We start from the raw sequence: 22,080 nt of genomic DNA on the forward strand, positions 1-22,080 counted from the left end.
TTCTACTGCAAGACTTTTAATGCATCATCTTTCTAGTAATGAAATAACTACATATGACTATACTCATAACAAAGACTATTTAATTAATAAGGAAAAAGTTAAAATTAAACTTGCAGGTTTTTCTAAATGAACATTTTAGGAATGATTAAACTTGACTACAGTGAGGTATGGCCCCTTGGTAGAGCTGTAATACCTCAGGAAAGCTTCTTGGCAAGCAAAGTCACTCCTCATGAATGTAGTACAATCTTAATCACACTACTACAAAGCTAAGGGATAAATTAAAAATGTAAAAATTAGGGCAGAAGGTTAAGCGAATGCACTGGAAAAAAGTTATAAGAACAGCAGGAACTGAAAAATATATTTCCTTATTATATTAGAGATTTTTCTGCTCTCTCAATTTTCGTCCTTTAATCCTCCTGAATCAACCTGCATGTGGCTTGTTCAGCAGATAGATGATAGGCACTGAAAGAAGAAAATTGAGCTGGCTTTCAGCTGCGTAATGGTGTACAGACAAGGAAGGGCACTGAGATGCTCGGAGCACCTCATAACCATACCATCCAGTAAGCAGTTTGCCTTTGTGAAATATTATTAACTTAACCTAAAGAAAATCTGAGCCTAGCAGGCAGGACACAGAAAGAGGTCAGGATACGTTATTCTCTCCCTGTGGAAACCAGGAAGGTCATAGCTGGTTAAGCACCTTCCTTTTCTTAGACCGTTTCAGGAATTGAGAGAAAGTAACATAAATCAGAGAGAGGCCTCAGAATTGTTTGCACACAAATCCTGAATTCATCTGTCCATCAGGACTAGCCTTGCCCCTGGACCAAACTGCAGAGATTTGCTGAATGGGGCTGGCCACTGTCGTGAACAGCAGAGTCATTCAGGCTGGGCAGGACCAGGACACCAAGAGCAATCCCATGTCCAAACCAGGATTAACTTCCAAGTTACAGAGGTTGCTCAGGACCTGCTCCAACTGAGTTTGGAAGTTCTCCAAGGACGGAGATCCCACAACCTCTCTGGGTAATCTGTTCCAGTGCTGAACCACTCTCACAGTGAAATTTATTTTTCTTTTATCTAAAATCAGAATTTCTCTTGTTTCAACTTGTGATGCTTCATTTCTTGTACTGCACCTCTGAGAGATGTCTGTGTGCCTTCCCTCAACCCCCCTCAGCGTTTCCTCATTTGTAAAGCTATCCGCTGATCACCTTCTGCTTTCCCTTACATGCTCTTCTGGTTCATCAACATCTCTCTCACACTGAAGGCACTGCCCAGAGGCATTCATCACCAGCACCAAGCAGTGTTAGTCACTGTCCTCAGTCTACAGACCCCCACGCAACCATCTCCTAAGCCTGGACAATAGTATCAGTTGTATCAGTTACACTGAATACACTAGAGCAAGCCCTAGAACAGAACAAATGCTCAGGCATCTCAGCTGTAAGGATCACTATTGCCACAGCGATGCTTGCTTTTGTGCTTGTCCACTGCCTCAAAATCATTACACCTCCAACGAGATCAGAACATGAGTTAAAGCACAGGGCCATTTATAAAATGTAAAGCAGACATAGGTTTATAGAGATATAGGTACGCAAATAAACCCTGGCATCTACTTGAAGACAGAGCGCAAATGGAGCCAGGCTTATGTCATCTCGTATGGATCTAGATGCCTCTTAGTGCCAGACCATAGCTGCAATCCTACATCTGTGCAGCATCTCCATGGGAAAGCATCTGCCACAAAGGAGACATGCTCTCCTCTAGAACCCAGAGCTAGCTGTGTGCATTACTCACTTTCAAAAGTCTTCCCTCTTTCCTCTCCCTGCTTTTCTCCACATCGACATGAAGCCATACAGGAACGCTGACCACGCTGGCACACGTCATCACCTCCTCCCCTACCTTTGGTTGCACTTACTAAGCTGCCTTAATACAGATGGGGCTCACTACTAACTTGGGTGTCCTGCTAGGGTATTTGCAAACTGCCAGCCTCTTCTGAGGTGAAATGCACTTCTCTAAACCAGATTTATTTACACGGTTCCATCCCTCTCATCCAATGTAATGGGAATTGCATGGTGAGCTAGGGACAGAATTAATTTTAATATATAAAGGACCACGGCAACACAAGCTGGATAAGAATCTGTCCGAAGCACACAAAACTTGATCTATTACTCAGAAGCTGTTGAAAGTAAAGAACTGAACCCTTAAATACCTTATTTTGTGCTTCTTCAACTCAGAAGAAAGTGTTCATCAGCCAAGGGAACAAGAGTCATAAACAACTGTGTATGCATTTAAAAAAAAGCGGAGAGGGGAGGAGTTTAGTCATTTTAAAACAATCTCTTCAAATAAGATGTAGAGCTACTTAAGCAGTCAAAACAATCTCTACAATTGCTACCCTTTCCTAACATGATTTCTACTGCAGACTTTTCAATATCCGCACACTAAGTTACTTACGGTTTTGTTTCCCCAACCTCATAAACATTGACTAGCCAGCCATGAGCTGTTTGGAGCACTGCAGAGACGAGGAAACAGCACTCAGTGACAAGAGTAATGCCAGCTGAGCTAACGCCAGACCTGACAGTTTTAAAATGACCGTCTCGTAAAGGAAATGTTTCAAACAACAGCAGACAAATGGACTTTACTGGATTATTCACATTTTGAAGGCATTCAGTGTCAGGAAAGGCAATGTGCTATGTGTGGTGAAACTGTAAATAGGCATAAGAAATAACGCATTCGACTGCCCTTATCCTATTTTCTACTTGGCACAGTGTTACTGCCTCTAAGCCTGGAATACAAACAGCTGTGGACCACCCCGTGCACACAGACACTGTATTAAATGCTAAGACAATTGGAATTAATTGGTACTAGACTTTTCTTTAAGCCCCTTGCATAGCTCAACTGCGATGTTATTCACAGGAGACTTGAAAAATTACGGCTTGTTCCACCTCCCCTGTTACTAAAAAGCTGGTGTGGATGGCTTAAAAGAAAAGAGGGAGAGAGGAGGGATAAGCACAAGAAAAACCCCTGTCCTTTAAAAAACAAAACACATCTATTTGCATGCAATCAGTAAGCTACACCACTGGATACATTATGAATATTCCCACACGACAGAAGTAAAAAGAAACTCAGTAAAGTCTGGGAAGAAAGCAGCATTGAGGCAATTAGATTGCTTCTAGTGCCAAGGTTGCATCATTCAAAATTAACTTACATATTTTTACGTAACAATAGCTTGCAAAATGAAGAAATACCATAACACTCTGTGCAGACCACTGTAAGAATCCGCACAAACTAAACAGCGGGTATATCTAAAGCTCCACCTAAATTCCAGTCACTAAAACATCCCCAAATGTTCATTTTGAAGACTTTTCTTGGGTCTTACAGGCTTTAGTATTTGCAGAAATTGTAAACCCCATTTCTTAATAATGAAAAAAAACTATCATTAAGAGAGGTGCAGAAATTATGTCATGGTATAAACTTGCCATTTACACTGAATTAAGCACAGTCCTGGAGCCGTGTGACACATTTGTAATGACAAATTGTAGCTAGAGAAATTATCTTGTTTTAATGTTCCTCTACATTCTCAAAATTCAGCCCATAAAATAGCTGAAAGTTTCTTGCAAACCTAGGGTCAGTTTTAACACATGTGTCTTTTTTGTCAAAACCATGAAATGCTCAGAGTCAAGCTGCAAGTGAATGAAACATAGGAATATGGAATGAACATAGCTTTGGTTTTAAAAAAACAACTCTTGTTCACAGTATTTTGCATAACAAAGGAAAAGGTAACTGTGCATCCCAGTGAATTTGATAATTCCTACAGCTGAATACTTCCTAATCTTGATAGAGAACTACATATCCCTAAATACTTACTGCCACTTTTTAAAATATGAGATTATTATTTTATAATGGCCACTAAGGTATCACATAGGAAAGACCAATATTTCAGTTTCATGGTTCCAGACTGTGTTCCAAAGAAGACTGCAGAATCATTTATAATGTGAAGGGGTTTTAGCCTTTTTTTAGGCTAGACCATCAGCACTCAGCAGCTCTACTCTGGGTGCCTGACTGAAATAGTTGGATAATCAGACTTTTGCAGTGCCGCTCTTGAAGAATCAAGGGGAACTCCGAAGAACTTCTGAAAACCTAGGAAAAGAAAAGCGTATCTAGCAAGAATGTCCGTAACTGTGAATAACAAGATGGGGAAAAAAAATCCCTGCCCTACAGTAGGACGCTCCTTTCAGGAAGAGATAGGGGAAAATACTTCGCCTTTTAGCATGCTTTTAGTAGCCCACATTTAATTAAACAGCCTCTCATTCCAAACTTCTCTTTTCAAAACAATATTACGCAGCTGTTACTCATTGAATTTTCAACTTGCTACTTTCAGAAAAAATGATATATTTTCACATATAAACTAAAAGTGCATTATCTAATTACATTTGTGCATCGTGCATGAACTCTCAAGCTTAAAGTAGGTGTGCAACAAATACTTAATCAATCGACCCACCCTCTGAGATTCATCATTTGACACATTTCATCAACAGATTAAGTTTGAATTTTTTGTTAGTATTTTTGTCCTAAGGATTGGATGTTGATAGTAAAACCCTGAGAAGTTCTTGAAAACACAGATTATCTGTACAAATGGCAGAAATGTAAGAAACGTTCTCAACAATCTAACACTTTTCTCACAAGAACCCTTCCACTTCCTGGGCTAGTATGAATTCCTGTGGATCCCTGTCCCTATTATTCAGTTTCCTGAAGGAACACATCTAAAAAAAAAAATTAAAGCTATCTTTCTACTAGACTATAATAAAAAGTGAAACCTGCTTTTTCCTTATGGAATATTCGAGCAGGTAAAGGTTTATTGTCTTCTGATGTATATTCATCTCATGCAAACAACTTTAAAAATTTCAGAAAATACGTTAATATCTTCATTGACATAGTATCTGTAAGAAAAAGGCTTCGCGGCCATTATATCAAAGTACTACAACTACTAATTCCTAGCAGCACAATGAAATTCACAGACTTCAAGAATCTGCATTTTGGACAGTAGGGATGTTCTCTTGCTTGTAAGGATGTTATTTGCACTGGTAAGAAACACACGTTACCATATAGATGACAAAAGAATAAGGACACGTCTGTTTCTTAGCACCCATGCCTAACATAACACAAGACCTATTAGACTCAGAAAGGAGTGTTTCTGGAGAATTAAACATATGCAAACCTGCTCGTGCTAAGCAACTACATTGTGGGGCGTATGTTAACACAATATCACATGGCTTATTTTGAGTATGAGCTATTTTTATATCTCATCAAACGAGTCAAAAACAGCACACACAGCAAACTGTTGATGGCAACCTTGGCCAGCATCATGGTACCACTTCAGATGGAGAAGTGCACGTCGGAGCACGTCATTGTTCAGTGACTGTTACAACGTGCGTGGCATTTCATAGGAGAGGTCTGACATTGTAAGGAGACCTTCAGCAATGTGTTTGCCAGTAGCCAAACACAGAAGAGAAAGCCTTCAACAGCTCATGAGTCACATGCTGTTCACAAGCGCAAACGATGTTCTTCCAATCAAGAGATCAAGGTCATTTACTTATTAAACATATGGTCTACCAAAAAAGGCACACTTTTCCCAACTCCAAGTATGCGAACAGAAGGAACTGCTAACATCAGATTGTAGTATTCAAACCACTTAGGAATGCCTTTATATCAACCCTTTCTAAAGCACAAACTATGCACTGAAGCAGTACTTCAGTAAACGGAGGAAGATTTGATTTAGAAATACATTCAAATATTTAAAGGACAAAATATTCATAGCAAATTCTTCCTTTTTTGCTGGGCTATCTATATATTACAAGCTGATTTTAGTACAGCTTTCAGGCCCAGGAATCCTCTCTTTGCTTTGACATATACATTTTGACTACATTAACTGAGAAACAGTATAGGAGTATTTATGGACTGGAACGTGTGTCTAAGAAATTCGCTCACATTTTTTAAATCAACATACCATTTCATTCAGATCTGGACAACCCTGTCTGAAATCTACTTAATAAAGATTAATTCAGTTCGCAGAGGCAGTCAATGTGTTATGTTCTTTCTCTTGAACACCCCACTGAAGAAGAGCAAGCTAGAAAGACTTTATTAACTAGATCAGTTAGAGAGATCCTAGATGGCAGAAAAAAAAAATGATTACACAGCAGGAGCACCCACAGGTACCTCAGGTGCTGGCTTCAGCTCAGGTATATGCTTCTCCATTGCCAATTTCTCCACATTCCTTCCCACATTCCCAAGTTTTCTTCTAAGAACATACGGGGGTTTGTCAAACTGTCAACACATTCTTCCTCATCTCCACTCTGCCTCACTGAACTCTTGCAGTCAGCAACCTCTAAACACACATAACATTCATTATTCTTCCCATTTAGACTATCTTTAAATCTATATATATCAAAGGCATCAGGACATATTTGTGAATTCTGATTCTCATTGGTCAAATTGTTTCAATAAGAAAATTTAAAAAAGACAAATGACTGAAAAAGGGAAGGAGAAAGAGGAGCTGAGGGGCACGAGAGGACTATAAAATTATGATATTTGGCCAGAATGAAGCAGATTCAGATTCAAGCAAGAGAGGGGAAAAACAAAATAAGAACAAAAAAACACTCCAAAAAACTGTTGCCTGTTCAAGTGGGTAGTTTCGCATCTTCCTGTTTTTGACAGGTTTCAGAATCCACTTTCTAAAACTTTCTCCTCTTTATTTTCTGAAAAAAGAACAGGTCAATAACATTAATTATCCCTAACATCAGTAAACTTGAATTACATAGGCTTTCTCCCCACTCTTTTTTTTTTTTATTTTTCAGTAAATGCAGCTTTGTAAGCTGTCTCAGTGGATTGCTTGCGTACAGTTGTCAGAAATGAAAGCAGTGACCTGCTGTGAACTTACCTGCCCTCAGACCCTCCGGCCCTCCTTCGCTATTGGTCGATGCCGTGTGTTTTCACCAGAGCAGGCCTGGATGCCAAGCATGGGGACTCACTGGCATTCATTTACAAACAGGCAAACATAGAATCATAGGTTGGACAAGACCTCTAAGGTCATCAAGTCCAACCATCAACCCAAAAACCACCATGCCTATTAAACCATGTCCCGAAGTATCACATCTACACGTTTTTCGAACACCTCCAGGGTTGGTGACTAAACCACTTCCCTGGGCAGCCTGTTCCAATGCCTGACCACTCTTTCAGTAAAGAAATTTTTCCTAATATCCAAACTAAACCTTCCCTGACATAACGTGAGGCCGTTGCATCTCGTCCTATTGCTAGTTACTTCGGAGAAGAGACCAACACCTGCCTCACCACAACCTCCTTTCAGGTAGTTGTAGGGAGCAATTAGGTCTCCCCTCAGCCTCCTCTTCTCCAGACTAAACAGCCCCAGCTCCCTCAGCCACTCCTCATAAGACTTGCTGTCTAGACCCCTCACCAACCTTGTTGCCCTTCTCTGGACACGCTCCAGCACATCAATGTCCTTCTTGTAGTGAGGGGTCCAAAACTGAACACAGTAATCGAGGTGCAGCCTCACCAGTGCTGAGTATAGGGGCACGATCACCTCCCTGCTCCAGCTGGCCACACTATTCCTGATACAAGCCAGGATGCCATTGGCCTTCTTGGCCACCTGGGCACACTGCTGGCTCATGTTCAGCTGGCTGTCGACCAACACCCCCAGGTCCTTTTCCAACAGGTGGCATTCCAGCCACTCCTCCCCAAGCCTGTAGCCTTGCATGGGGTTGTTGTGACCCAAGTGCAGAACCTGGCACTTGGCATTATTGAACCTCCTACAGTTCTCCTCAGCCTATCAATCCAGCCTGTCCAGATCCCTCTGCAGAGCCTTCTTATCCTCGAGCACACTGACACTTCCAACCAACTTGGTGCCATCTGCAAACTTACTGAGGGAGCACTCAATCCCCTCACCCAGATCATTGATGTGAAACAAGACTGGCCCCAAAACTGAACCCTGGGAGACACCACTTGTGACCAGCAGCCAGCTGGATTTAACTCCATTCACCACCACTGTCTGGGCTCAGTCATTTAGCCAGTTCTTTATCCAGCGAAGAGTACACCCATCCAAACCATGGGCAGCTAGTTTCTCCAGGAGGATGCTGTGGGGAACAGTATCAAAGGCCTTACTAAAGTCCAGGTCCAGAAACACCCACAGCCTTTCCCTCATCCACTAGCCAGGTCACCTGCTCATAAGAGGAGATCAGGTTGGTCAAGCATGACCTGCCTTTGATGAACCCATGCCAGCTGGGCCTGAACCCCTTGTCTTTCACATGCCCGGTGAGCGCACTCAGGATGAACTGCTCCATAATCTTCCCCAGCACCAAGGTCAGGCTGACAGGCCTGTAGTTCCTGGGATCCTCCTGGCCCTTACTGTAAACGGGCATTACACTGGCAATCCTCCAGCCACCTGGGACCTCCCCTGTTATCCACGACTGCTGACTGATGATGTAGAGTGGCTTGGCCACCTCCTCTGCCAGTTCTCTCAGCACTATTAGGTGGATCCCATCTGGCCTCACAGACTTGTATGTGTCCATGTGGCATAGCAGGTCCTTAACTGCTTCCTCGTGGATTATGCAAGGTTTATTCTGCTCTCCATCCCTGTCTTTCAGCACTGGGAATAGCCAGTCTGACTATCAATGACTGAGGAAAAGAAAGCATTAAGTACCTCAGCCTTTTCCTCGTCCTTGTTGGCAATATTCCTGTTCCCAGTATTATGTCAACAGCATTTATAACCTCGCCTTTCCTTCAGCAGCTGTCACTGCTGACTCCAAATTTTTATCATCCACCCTGCAGAACTTAACATTTCATTCAATTGTATTTTTTTTTCAGTGAACGTGTATTTTCTTCAGCAATGCTGTGTCACGGCACCAAGAGATATTTGTGAATTTTGATTTGCATTCATCAAATGACTTCAAGGGGAGAAGATGATGAACGAAAGGAGAAGGAGAAAGAGGTGTTGGGGGGACGAGGGAGTAAAAAATTGCTATATTTGACCAGAACGAGGCAGATTCAGATTCAAATCCTCATTTCATCTGAAGGGATCTGAATCCAAACATCAGCTCCTACAAGACTGCATAACCATCACGATGTGTTGTCACAGGTATCTGTGTCTATCAGAGCAGGGAACGGAAAAAGAAGGTTATGCTTCCCAAATAAATGCCTTGTCACCAGGCTTTATGATCGCTTTCTTAATTGGTCTTAGTTTTTGAATCTGAGAAAACATAACTTCCAAATTTTATTTTTTTTTTTTGAAGAGGAAGTTGGTATGAATAAAATTAACTTAAACATATTCTACTGACTAGATCAGTGTCTTACAGCCCTGGATGAAGCCTTACCCTTTTGATTCCTTTGATGACCAACTCCAATTCTGTCAAAAACACTTATAAGAAAAGATGATGGACCAAGAGCTTTAAAGCTCTGAAAACAGTCTGCATTTCCTACTGTAGACCTCATCACTTTGCAAAGTAGTTCTGTGAGCTCACCTTGGACAATTTACCAAGTTTAATGTAACTGTTATTTTCTTTAACTTTACTGTGTATCTAGCAAAGACATTACACCACTGTGACCTAAAGGGCTTTCTAGTCTTTCTAATACACAGAAACAACTCCAGAGATCCTCAGAGTGGAGAGTGCTACAACGAGGGAGCGCTTCTTCCAGACACGCTCAGCATCACCACGGATTATTGCACAATCCTGAGACATCTCATTGTACAGGGTCACTGCTTTCGTCTGTTGTTTTATCAGCAAGTCAGTCCCAAGGTGACAAGTGCAACAACTCATTTCAAAAGGAGAGGCACTCAGGCAAGAAGAAAAAAGGGTTGAAAATCAGAATCCAGTAAGAGTTTTTAGAAGCCACAGGAGCAAATATAATACTGTCTAGATGCTGCTTAACACGTTCCCCGCTTTACAGAGCAGGACTTTATGTCTTTGCCTCATCTCTTTCATTTAGCAGTGTCATAGAGTTCAGCTTTGCAAAAGTGGTTTTACAGATGGGGAAAATGGGTCTTGGAGGTGTGTAATGGCTTGCCCAGTTTATCAGCTATAGTTGGTGACAGAGCTAAGAGCATATCCAACGCACCCTGCATTCCTGTCCAGCGTCCTGGCTGCCATACTTAAATTGATGTCAGTAAAAGTGGTATGAAACAACCGAAAAGGTGAGCCTTATGACCTTTGCAATAATCCCCAGTCCATGGGAAGGGGGAGGCTTGCTGAACCTAACAGCTAAGCCCTCCCACATTCATCGCCTTAGTGTCAGTAACAGTCTCACCACCTCTGTAACACAGTTGGGCTCCCAAGAGGGCTCAACACTGCTAGCAGAACTAACACTTTACGGTCGGGTGAAAATTTAGCAATTCTACAGAATATTTCCAAGGAAAATGGTAGCAAAAACCATTTTCTGGTTTTGAGTCTATAGAGGGAGATGATTTATGGGATCTAAGGATTATGTCGATATATTTATTTAGAGTTATAACACTTAACTAGTGTTATAATACTCTAAATATACCTACAGATGCAGCCAGGAAATATTTCTTTAAATGTTTATATATCTGTGGGTGCCCCACAAATCTGGACAACCGTGGATTTAAGTGTGTGTGTCCGTCCCCGTCCCCCCCCCATCTGCAATAAGTACTGGCTGCAGTCTCACCATCATAGCACTAACACAAGCTGCAAAACCCAACTCAGCAGCACAGTAAATACATGGAAGGTCAGTACACTCAACCCTATGTTCCGAGGTATGTCTGGAACCAGGAGACTTGATTAAAGTCCATTTAGCAACCTCCACACCACACTGTAACCACAAACCAGGTACCCTGCCACACCCCTACTTGTGCTGTAAATGGCATGTGCACCTTCTCTAGCATGAGACAAACTAATCTAGCTTATATAAAGACACAAAGGATTAAATACTTGCATAGCAAACAAATTTACACTAAGATTACCACATGTTGCAAAGGACAAGATATATGGTACAATAAACAATCTCTTTCCCAGGATGTGTTGCTGCAGTTAACTCTCTTCTTAAGTGCTGCGCTCTGAAGGGCACTAAATAATCTCTCTTTTCTGACAGTGGCACACACTAACAAGGAAAATAGGAGAGGAATGGTGCCGAAAAGCTGAATGATTTAGATAGTGATTCAGTCTGACGAGAACTGTAATGAAATAATTTTCACTGCCGGTTGCCTTCTGTGACTATTTGAGACTGAAATTTCAAAAGGTTAAAAGCTTGCACTTGGCGTCAGATCCTCATATCAGACCAAGTCGCGAGCCTGTGTGCTCAGGAGGTGATAAGGGCGCAAAGGGTTGGTCTCCCTCGCAGACCAAGCTGCAGAGGAGGTCCACAGCCAGTGGGTGGCTATGGCTACACTGTCGTGCTGCATGCGCTCATGGTGCTCTTCACCCCACGTGCTCTTCACCACAGAACCATGGGCTGGTCATCGGTGATCCTCCCAACTCAACCAGAGCCTCTCCTATTCTATCATTACTCCATGAACTCTTTGAATAAGAGCAGTGTATTAAACCTTTCCTCTAATTCTTTAACATTTTGTCGATGCTACAATAGGGCAGGTGCTTTTTTGGTTAGTTTGTTGTGGGTTTTTTTCTTGTAGAGTTTCTTCTACGGCCTCCGAAAACTAATGCACCTAAAAGTAAGTTTTACATTCCTTTCCTAACGGCATTTTATAGAGATTTGTGAACTGGAAAATTATGCATTGTGTTTGCTTATCATCCTATCAATAGGAGGCTAATTTTGTTGTCTTCTCTATAATGTAATTTGATGAATACCTAACTAGCTTTGACTTGTATTCCTTATTAGTATTTTTGTATTAAAATTTTATGAATTGAAGAGCAATAAGTTCATATTTGCTTATCTTATTAATGCACATACTGAATCCTGAAGGCATTTTGCCCACTTATACTCAATTATCAAGGCTATTTTTTGGCAATATAACTGACTGATCATGCAGCTCTACTTTAGTTCTAGCTTATATTAAAATTCTTATGGTGAACATTAACTTCCTGTCTGTTAGCACGCATTTTCTGTTTTAGAAACACTTGGTAATGTGTATTTAGGAAGTCTTCTGTTCGTGCACTGGCAATTTAGAGAAAGTGCCTCTTGTTTCAAGGTGACTTCTTGATTACAGTTTTCAAAATACTGAAAAAAATATTACAAATACCATTTCTTTGCCTGTATTCCAAATTCAAGCCCCCGTAGAAGAAAGGAAGCAAAGTATCTTCAGGTATTCTTTACACACCTGCCCAGTTCTGCAATACAGATTCAGGCAGGCTGATATCATGATTCAGGGAACTACTTAACTATGTCCATAAAATCTACAGTTTCCAATGGGAATTCAACGTATTTAATTCATGTCCTATATCCTGATTTTCATTTCACAGTCTTTTTCCCCCACCACTGTTGAAATTTTATAAATCTAAGGTTAATTTTTCCCAAATGTTATTTCTTTCTGTCAATGGGCAAACTCATCTGTGCTTTCTTTTCATATAACCCAGTCTCACGCTGTGGAAGCTTTCTTCGTTTTATCTTGCTTCCTGATGTGGAGAAGTGGATCTACCAATGAAAAAGTCATTACAGGAGAGCCAGATTTATAAAGCTCTTATAAACAAACCTTTAACAGGTAACTAATACCAAATGAAGTGCAATGGCTTTTACTGCACTGAGTAGCACCTATTAAAGCTAATTTTTGATGGTGAAATTGTAACCTACATGAAAAAAAACTCTCAAAATTCAATAGGTGGGAAGCAATTTGAATGTGTGTGGCAGAACGTAATTAATCATGACCCATACGGACTTCCAAAAACATTTTGGCTCTGTGTTGGGACCCTGAGCGAGCACAACAGACATGCTTAGTCCTTCTCCTGTAGTGAACTCCTCCAAGATCAAAACACCCCGAAGAGGTATTTAAATTTTTCTTTCTCACCATCCAAAACTACTTTAATTGGCAACAAATTAAAAAAAATGTCCCCAAGTAGAGTCTGTGATTCTGTGTTGCCCATGACGGAAATTGTTAAGTGATGTCCCTGTCTTTATCTCAACCCACAAGCTTGTGGATTACCCTGATCACGCACCTGCAACTAGTCCCAGGCAAAAGAGGGGTTGTAGACACTGTGCAAACTTAGAAACTCCCTATCTAATACATAGGGGAAATAGACTGAATACTCAAAGGTAAGCAATAGCAGCTAAAAATTGCAGCTTTTCAATACTTCAAAGGGGCTTATAAGAAAGATGGGGACAAACATTTTAGTAGGGTCTGTAACAGTAGGACAAGGGGTAATGGTTTTAAACTAAGAGAGGGTAGATTTGGACCAGACATAAGGAAGAAATTTTTTACAATGAGGGTGGTGAAACACTGGAACAGGATGCCCAGAGAAGTGGTAGATGCCCCATTCCTGGAAACATTCCAGGCCAGGTTCACTGGGGCTCTGAGCAACCCAATATAGTTGAAGATGTCCCTGCTCACTGCAGGGGGGTTGGACTAGATGACCTTTAAAGGTCCCTTCCAACTCAAACTATTCTATGATTGTATAGAATGTAGGGTCACTGCAAAGAATTTCTCTCATCTGGAAATTTTGCCACAAAAGACCTAAGTGGAAAGGACATAGTACAAATTTTAAATGGGGGCTTGCTGTGCCCAAATGACTATATAGCATAAAGACAGCAGCTGAAGGAAAAATGGAGAAAATGATCCAATACTAGACAGAAAAAAAAGCAGAAGCCAAGCCCTTACTCACATATTTTTAAGCTTTGTCAAAAATCATGACATCTAACAGGCTATGCATTTTGCCTTTGGGAAGATGAGCAATATTACTTTACTCTAAACCTTTACGATGCCCCATTCACCACAAAGCTATGATACAATGCCAGATGGGTGCCTCGTTTCCTTAAAGTTTCTTAAAAAATACCAGGGAAAACATGCAGATTGTTCCTATGAGGCACAAAGGAAAATAGTACTCTTGCAAACAGGTTAAGCTGCTAAGGTAACTTCTGCCTCATAGCTGGGAGTGAGGGACTTTTCATGAGCGACTTTTTAAAGATCATGCTTTCCAAAACCCAAGGATGGCCCTTGCAGTCAGTCATACAAAGGAGGTCACAGAAGGTCCACATGGATCCACAAAAAGGTTACAACAAAAACATCAAAAGGAAGCATACAACGGATGGAAGCAGGGTCTAGGATTCCCAGTACAAGAGAGACATGGACATACTGGAGTGAGTCCAGCACAGGGCCACAAAGATGATGAAGGGACTGGATCAATTCTCACACAAAGAGAGGTTGAGAGAGCTTGAACTGTTCAGCCTGGAGAAGAGCAGGCTCAGGGGAGATCCTATCAATGTGTACAAATACCTCATGGAGGAGTAAAGGAGACTTTTGTCTCAGTGACAGTAAAAGAGGCAACACGCACAAACTGAAACAAAGGAAAGAACATTTAAAGAAAAAAATTTTTCTATTATTTTACTGGGAGCGTGGTTGAACACTGGCACAGGTTGCCCAGAGAGGCTGTGGAGTCTCCATCTTTGGAGACACCCAAAGCCCGACTGAACAATGTCCTAAGCAACTGGCTCTAGCTGACTCTGATTTGAACAGTGGGGTTGAACCAGATGATGTCCAGAGGTGCCTTCTTACCTCAGCCATACTGTGATTCTGCGACCCCATTACCAGATCACTGTACTCATTTATTTGAGACATACACAGAATGTAGACGGTTTTTCTCATTATCAACCATGTTATCACCTTCACAAGGGCAGGAACTTTGAAAACAAAGCCAGCTGAGAAGAGCCCAAGGGCACAGTACCAGCCTTTACCATTATAAAATGGAGACCTCAAACCTGTTCAGATTTCAGTTTAAATTGCTCCAATAGAACATTATTAAAACAAAAATTAACTCCTCAATGGACAATTCTTTCAAATTGTCCTGTTCTCATCATCCTTCCAGAAATTAATAGCCTTCATTCTAACCCTGATCGCACAAGAGAATTGCTCTCTTTGAAGCTGAACTGTTGGAAGTACAAGCAGTTCAGAGCATCCATTCCAGCCTTGACAGATTTGTTCAGTTTTGTTCCATGTCTGCACTAGCTTCGTGCCGAGCCACGGTGATGCATGCAGACACGGGAGACCTGTATACGCACCTGGGAACAACACATTCTCTGAGGCTTGGAAAGATTGATAGTCCCCTGCAAGACAGCTGAATGAATAACAGCAATTTATCGGTAATCATATTACTTCAATTCATACTGACTGCTTTACTCAATAAACTGAAACACTGTCCATTCTAACTAGCTATTACACATTTCTTAACTCTTTTAAAGTGCAAAACTGAGACAAATCTTTAGAAATCTTCAAACTGGATTAATACATCAAATAACGGCCAAACATTTAACCCATCAACTATCAGACTTCCAGATGTGAATCCTAAAATAATACCGCACAACGGAAGTTTGTCACTTCAGTCATTTATTTTTGTCAGGTAGAAGCCCTTCCCCAGATCCTCTAATGGAGGATGTTGAAACTAACAGTGTGGACCTGCAATGGTAGCAAAACCTCTTGGGTACACAGTAAGCATATACTCTGTCTCATCAAGAGATATGAAGTTGACAGAACTTGACAAGACTGAGCGATCACATTAAAACGAGAAAAATTCTGGGAAAGGCACAAATAGCTCCCGGAGCTCTGTGCTGGGCAACCAAACCTCGATCACATGCATTGGTGACTGCACATTTCACAGTAAACAAAACTCAGCCTTCACTAACATCCAAATTAGCAAGCCAGTTTAGAGGAGTAAAAAACCCCACAAAACTCTGTATATACGTGTGTGCACGTGTGTGTGTGCTTATGTAAGACACAGAAAAGAGCAACGGAAAGATTAAATGATACAGGTGATAGCAGTCAGTTTAGTGAAGTGCAAGCCGACACAGACGTATAGCTCCTGATGCTATAACAACATTGTGGCACATAAGATTTACAGCCGCTCTTTTAGGCAGAACAGTAAAGCTAGTGCACCTGGCTCCCGACTCCTAGGGATCCTTCTTAATCTATTTAAAATAACCAAAGTTCGTAGAAAAATACATAACATATCTTCTGATATACACATGCAACTGTCAATCATCTCTTTATTTGTCTAGAATTTACTAATCACTGCAGTTTCAGTCCTGCTTTTATTGCTGAAGGTCCATAATGAGAAAGGGGTCTATAAGGCTCCAAAAGCTATGTAAAGATAACAGTTCTTCTATTCATTTTAGTGGCAGAGTCTTTTTCCTTTGAGCTGTATGTCAGACACGTGTTTCTGCAGTATTGGGTCAGTGGGGAACAACATACATTTTCACATTGTCTTATTAATCTGGCTACTTTCTCCTGGCTTGGAATGACCGACTCTGTAAATCTAGTGCTGGAGATTATTATATACTTGAGACAAAGTGATAATACTGCTAGCTGTTAGCAAAGACTTTCTGTTAAGTAGGGTCTTTGTAACCATACTAACTACCCAACACAGCTAACAATTGTGCGTGAGTAGCTGTTTCATTACCACTGTATTTATTCATACACTTGTTCACAAAAGTATGGTTTTTTAGAGCAGTAAATAAAATTCTAATAAATATGAGGGAAGATACCTTTATGTTTCATAAAGTTTCACCAGCGCTGTAAAGCGGTCTTCTTTAAATTATTTAGCTGAGTATATATTATTCGTACACCTGAGCGTATTTCAGCACCACTGGGAAACACTTACCTACCTTAGCAATGCTCCCAAATTCTGAGTGGTTGCTAACCTGACAGCCTTTGGGACTGGCACTGGAAGACATGCCAACGGTCTGAAATACACCTCTCAGCCTGTGCATCTCCCCAACCACTTTAAGAATCTCATCCATGGACCTGAATTCATGTTTTCACATTGTAAGTTATCAAAGCTTCCAAATGGATATTTAACTATGACAAAAGGTTTACACAGACTAAATTGAGTATTTAAACATATGAGCGCTTGTATATTTTGCAAAGTTCTTGTCCTTTGCTGACAAGGACTTTAAAGAAAACAAAAAAAACAGCTATCCAAACATCAAGGACCACAGCATATTTAGGAGGCGGAAAAGCTGCAGTTCCATGGAGGACTACTCATCATCACGTTTCTGTGCTCATTTCACTCAGGAAAAACAGATCCTGACAGAGCCAGGTCTCCACGATTCTGTTTGTCCAGTCAACCTATGCCATCCAAAGAGTGCAGCTATGGACTAGAAATTCATGCTTTAGTGACAAGCTGCTTAAATATTTAGTGAATTTTAAAATGCCTCAGTTCCTTAATAAGGTGCATCTTGCCCTCCTGCAGACTTTGCAGGACCTCTGCAGACGGGTGCAGAGAGCCTTACCACCATGTGTGAGAGCAGGGAGGCTTCCAGAGAAGGGAGGGAAGATGCTATCCTTAGGTCTTTGCAGTTTAGGGCATTTTTCTTCCTCAACGTGCCTAACCACTTTAAACCAAACAATACCCAGGCCATTTCACTAAAACTGCCTCCTCCTACAAGCAATCCCCCCTACTGCAGCAAGACTCAAAGGTGGTTTGCTGACCATTATATTGGCTGATGTATATGGAGATTTCCGGCTTCTGAAGAATTCAGCCACCACAGATGCATATAAAATCTGTTTTGAAGCTCCATAGGACATAAGGCAATGGGAGACAATGCTCCAAATGGAAATCTTTGGGCGTCTGCTGATAAAATATAGTTTCAAACTGAGTTTGTGTGTGGTATGAATTCAGGCCACAAGTCTTTGGACAAGACCAAACGAAGGATGTAGTACTGTAGTAGTACTGTATTAACTTTTTCATTTACCCTTAATCCTGACTTAAAAGCTAGGTTCCTGCATATTTTTCCAGTTGGGCTTCAGTATAACCTAAGCAGCTTCTGACCTTGCAGAAGGCAAAACACACGTGTACGATCTCGCACGGCTTCCACACCTTTCTTTGGACACACTGCCTTTCAGCTCTAGACAGCCTTATTTAAATGTGGGGTTTGAGTCACCCCCTGAGCTTAGACTTCGACCGCATCCCTTTGTCAGAAATGAGATTTCACAAGCAAGATGCCTGAAAATTACACCTGTGTCCTGCAAAATACCCAAGGACCCTGAGCAGACCTTTCTGCAAAGCTCCAGTTTGTAAGATTTTCCAGTTAATGCCTGAGCCCCTTGTGACCACCAACTACTTGATGTAAGACACAGACATTTTAGGAGCATTACTAAACCAATCATTTTTATTTTGTGACAATATAAATGATGCTGATATAACACAGACATGTAGTTGCTATTCCCTTTCTCAGTTTCAACACGTGACTGTTACAGATTCCTGAGAAACAGGATTTTCTTGGCTAGGAAACAGTTAGCTCTTTGTGAAAGCCTTGTCTGAACGGGTGATTCTCAAGGCTTGACAGACTGCTGATTCAGTGCAATGTGAAGTCTCAGTGGAGTCTATAGCATGGCACAGGACAGCTCTGCAATCAAAATTGCCTTTACAAAGCAAAATGGAGGTAACAAATTGATACAGCTGCATATAGATTTGTCTCCTAATCTGTCACAGGTTTAAAAATAAAAGTGGACTCTATTCTGTTTTACTGTCAACGCTTGATACAGAATAACACCACTGCTAGTAATATGCTGTATTTAATGGGCCTTATTCTCTTCTCCTGTGCTGCAGTAAACTCTCTTGCTATTACCTATGCATGCAGACTCCTGAACACTGATACAGGCCTCCAGGCAACGCTACCAGACAAAAAAAACCCAAGCAGTAATATCTCCATAAAGCTTCCTTCCTGAGAGATCATCTTTTGAACCAACTCTTGAATTAATATTTACCTATTTTGCACAGCAGAAGGTCCATTAACAAGAGGTTCCAAGTCCTTCCAGGTCCCACTGGAACTGTGGTGGCTTAGGAAGTGTGGGGAGAAGAAAATAATCTCCCAAAGCTACTGTTATCAGACGCTCCTGCACACTTCCGATTGCAACCGGGAAGTGCCTAACATGCATTCATTTGACTGGTATTTCATTTCATCTGCTGAACAGTTGTTCACATTTAGAAAAGAAACAGGTCTTCCAGGAATTTCAGATCCCCATGGCAGACGTGTCAGGACAAGTCCTGAGCAGCGTCACACGCCGGTGTCAGAGTAGCAGCTTCTCTGCCAGTTCCCACGGGCTCAGAGTGGAGAGAGGCTGAGCAGAGCGAGCTCCACCATGCTCTCAATGCAACTCTCCTCTCAGTGCTGAGGATAAACACAGTGGAGGCCTGGACACCGATACGGCACGTCCTCCAAACAAAGCCCGATGCGGCAGCTTGGCTGACTTTCTTTCAGAAGTCACCACTGCCATTGAACACCTCTCACCCTTCCAGCGAATAATTACAGACTCAGCCTTTCCTTTTGCAGAATTGCCATTATTATGATGCAGTTTCCCAGAGCTCTCCTGCATAGCCACAGCCGGTTTTGAATTAAGTTGTAAGTTGTCCTATAAGCTCTCTCTCAGCCTTTTCAAGGCAAAGTGACTATTCCAATAATACCTCTGAAAATCTTCTTGTAAAGAGCTAACTTTGAAGGATGTTGCTATTCAAGATGCCACAAGCAGTATGCTCATTTTTTTGCTTTATATAAGTCTTACCATTATATAGAGTCCTAAGGAGTTGTCCCAGTAGCAGCTGGAAACAATCCTCTCCTCTGGATTTCGGGCTGATGGAGAAGTTAATGCTATTCACCAATATCCCAATTATACGGCAGTCTGATTACAGACTTCTGAATTCCACAGACTTCATTGTATTCAGATATGATTCTCACACCATATTCCCCTCTTGCTGCCTTTGTGCCTAGGAAGAAAATAAGCAGGCCAGTCAGAAAGCCCAACAGTATCTTAGATGATCCAGAAGCCTTGAGTACAATTTCTGAACAGGCATAGGAAGTCCAATTTGTCAAACTGTATACGCTACACACTGGTGGAGGGGGAGAAACTCTAGACTGCATATTTAGTGAGTACATTTGCACCATAGACATAATCTAAGCCAGTCTGCATTCTGAATGCACACAGGCTAAACACATCAGTGGACGTGTAGAACAAGCCAAGAGACGGCCTGGAATAAAGCTTGAGAAGCTACAGCACAAAATGAATCACAGATTGCTCAAGCTTAAAGGCAATAGGAAAAACCTCTAGATAAAGATAATAATAAATACTGAAAGAACAAGGAGACAGGTAATGACAGACACGGAGAAGGCTGAAGTGTTCAAACCTCCTATGCTTCTGTTTTTGCAGAAAATGTTTAACATGCTTAGCGCAATTAGCTTGAGCAAGAGGGGGGAAGTACAGGCAAGAGTAGGGATAAAGAAGGGTATTTAAATAAGTCAGACAAATTCAAATCAGCCAGGCCTGATTAAACTCACCCTGGAGTGCTTAAGGGACTAGCTCGAGCAATCTCCAAACCATTAGTGATTATCTTCAAGAAATCATGGCGAATGGTGAGTTCCCAGAGGCCTCAGGAGAGACAAGTGAACAGTTTTTAAAAGTGGAAAAGAAGAACCTGGGGATTTGCAGAAAAGTTAGCATTGCATTGACACTTGGAAAGATACTGGAACAAATTATGAATAATCACTTTTTAATCCCCTCAAGCATAATAAGCTGAAAAGAAACAGGCAACTTAGATTTGTCAAGAGCAGATCACATGAGACCAAACTGATTAGCTTCTTTTACAGCATAACTGGCTTTGCGGAGTGTGGAGAAGCTGTAGATGTGGTGGAATTTTACTTTCGTAAGGCTTTTGAGACAGTGTAGCATGGCATTCTCCTATGTGAAGGAGGAAAACAATGTCATTAGTCTATGGTGGGTGCATTATTCTTTGTACTCAAAATTATCAACTGTTTGCTATCACTTTGGCCTTGGACACCTCAATAAAGGTCCAGCTGAGGCTTGGTTCTGTTTAGTCATCTCACTAAAGACTTGCACGATGGAATAGAGAACCCAGCTACAAAATCTGTGGGCAACAGCAAAATGGTTGAAAGCACTCTGGATGAAAAGCTTACAGTCAGTAATGTTCCTGATCAAGTGGAGAAATGATTTGAAATCAACAGGATGAAATTCAATACAGACTGCAAAGTGGATGTAAGAAGGAAGAAAGAATGCACAAACACAAAATGTGCAATAACCGGCAAAGACTGTAACAGACTCTGGGCTAAGTGTGAGTAAACAATGTGCTCCAAAAACAGCAAGTGTCTTTCTGAGATGTAGTAACAGGAGCACTGCGAGTACAACAAGGTCAGTCATCATTCCACTCGACTTGTCTCCGTACAGACACATCCCTACTCAAGTACTTTGTCCCGTTCTCCTCCACACTTTAGGCAAGACGTAAACAAACTGGAAAGATCCCAAGGGAGGGTAAAATATGAGATTTGAATCATGACTTGTCAAGGTGAGAGGAACTGACAGAGAAGACTAAGGAAGAGCCTGCTTAAATTCCCTCACTATAAAAAGTCATTATAAACTTGATGGTTATCTATTGTTCTCTGCGTTTATCTGTGAAGTACAGATTTTTAGGAAGGAAAAAAAAAGCTAGATATGAGGTAGGACTTTAATTACGATGCAAACGAAGCATTGGAGCAGGTTATAGGTAGGGAGGTTGTGGAATATCTGCCACAGAAAAGTTTAAAATGCAGATTAAAGAAACACCTGCCAGTGAACATTTAGATAGAGGATCGACTAGATGTGAAACTGAGATCCTTGCATTTCTGTGTGACTGAACTACAAATTCTCATGCAGCTTGTAGTTGGTATGGGCAAGGAATCACCATATGACAGTCTCAGGGTACCCTCTCACCTCCAAAATGCAGGCATCTTGTTTTCTGGGACTAGGAACCTGTGCGATCTCCACCAAAGTCAGTAGAGAAATGGATAGTAACAGGTCTACTGGAACATAAATCCTATCCCCATTCAGAGCGATACAAACATGATGTTTGGTTGTTTTCGTCCAGAATCATATAAGCTTTTGGCTGGTTTTGGTTTTCCACTTACTTATTGGTCCAATAAAAGACA

Source organism: Opisthocomus hoazin, chromosome 2 (assembly GCF_030867145.1).
Source record: "Opisthocomus hoazin isolate bOpiHoa1 chromosome 2, bOpiHoa1.hap1, whole genome shotgun sequence".
Lineage (NCBI taxonomy): Eukaryota > Metazoa > Chordata > Aves > Opisthocomiformes > Opisthocomidae > Opisthocomus > Opisthocomus hoazin.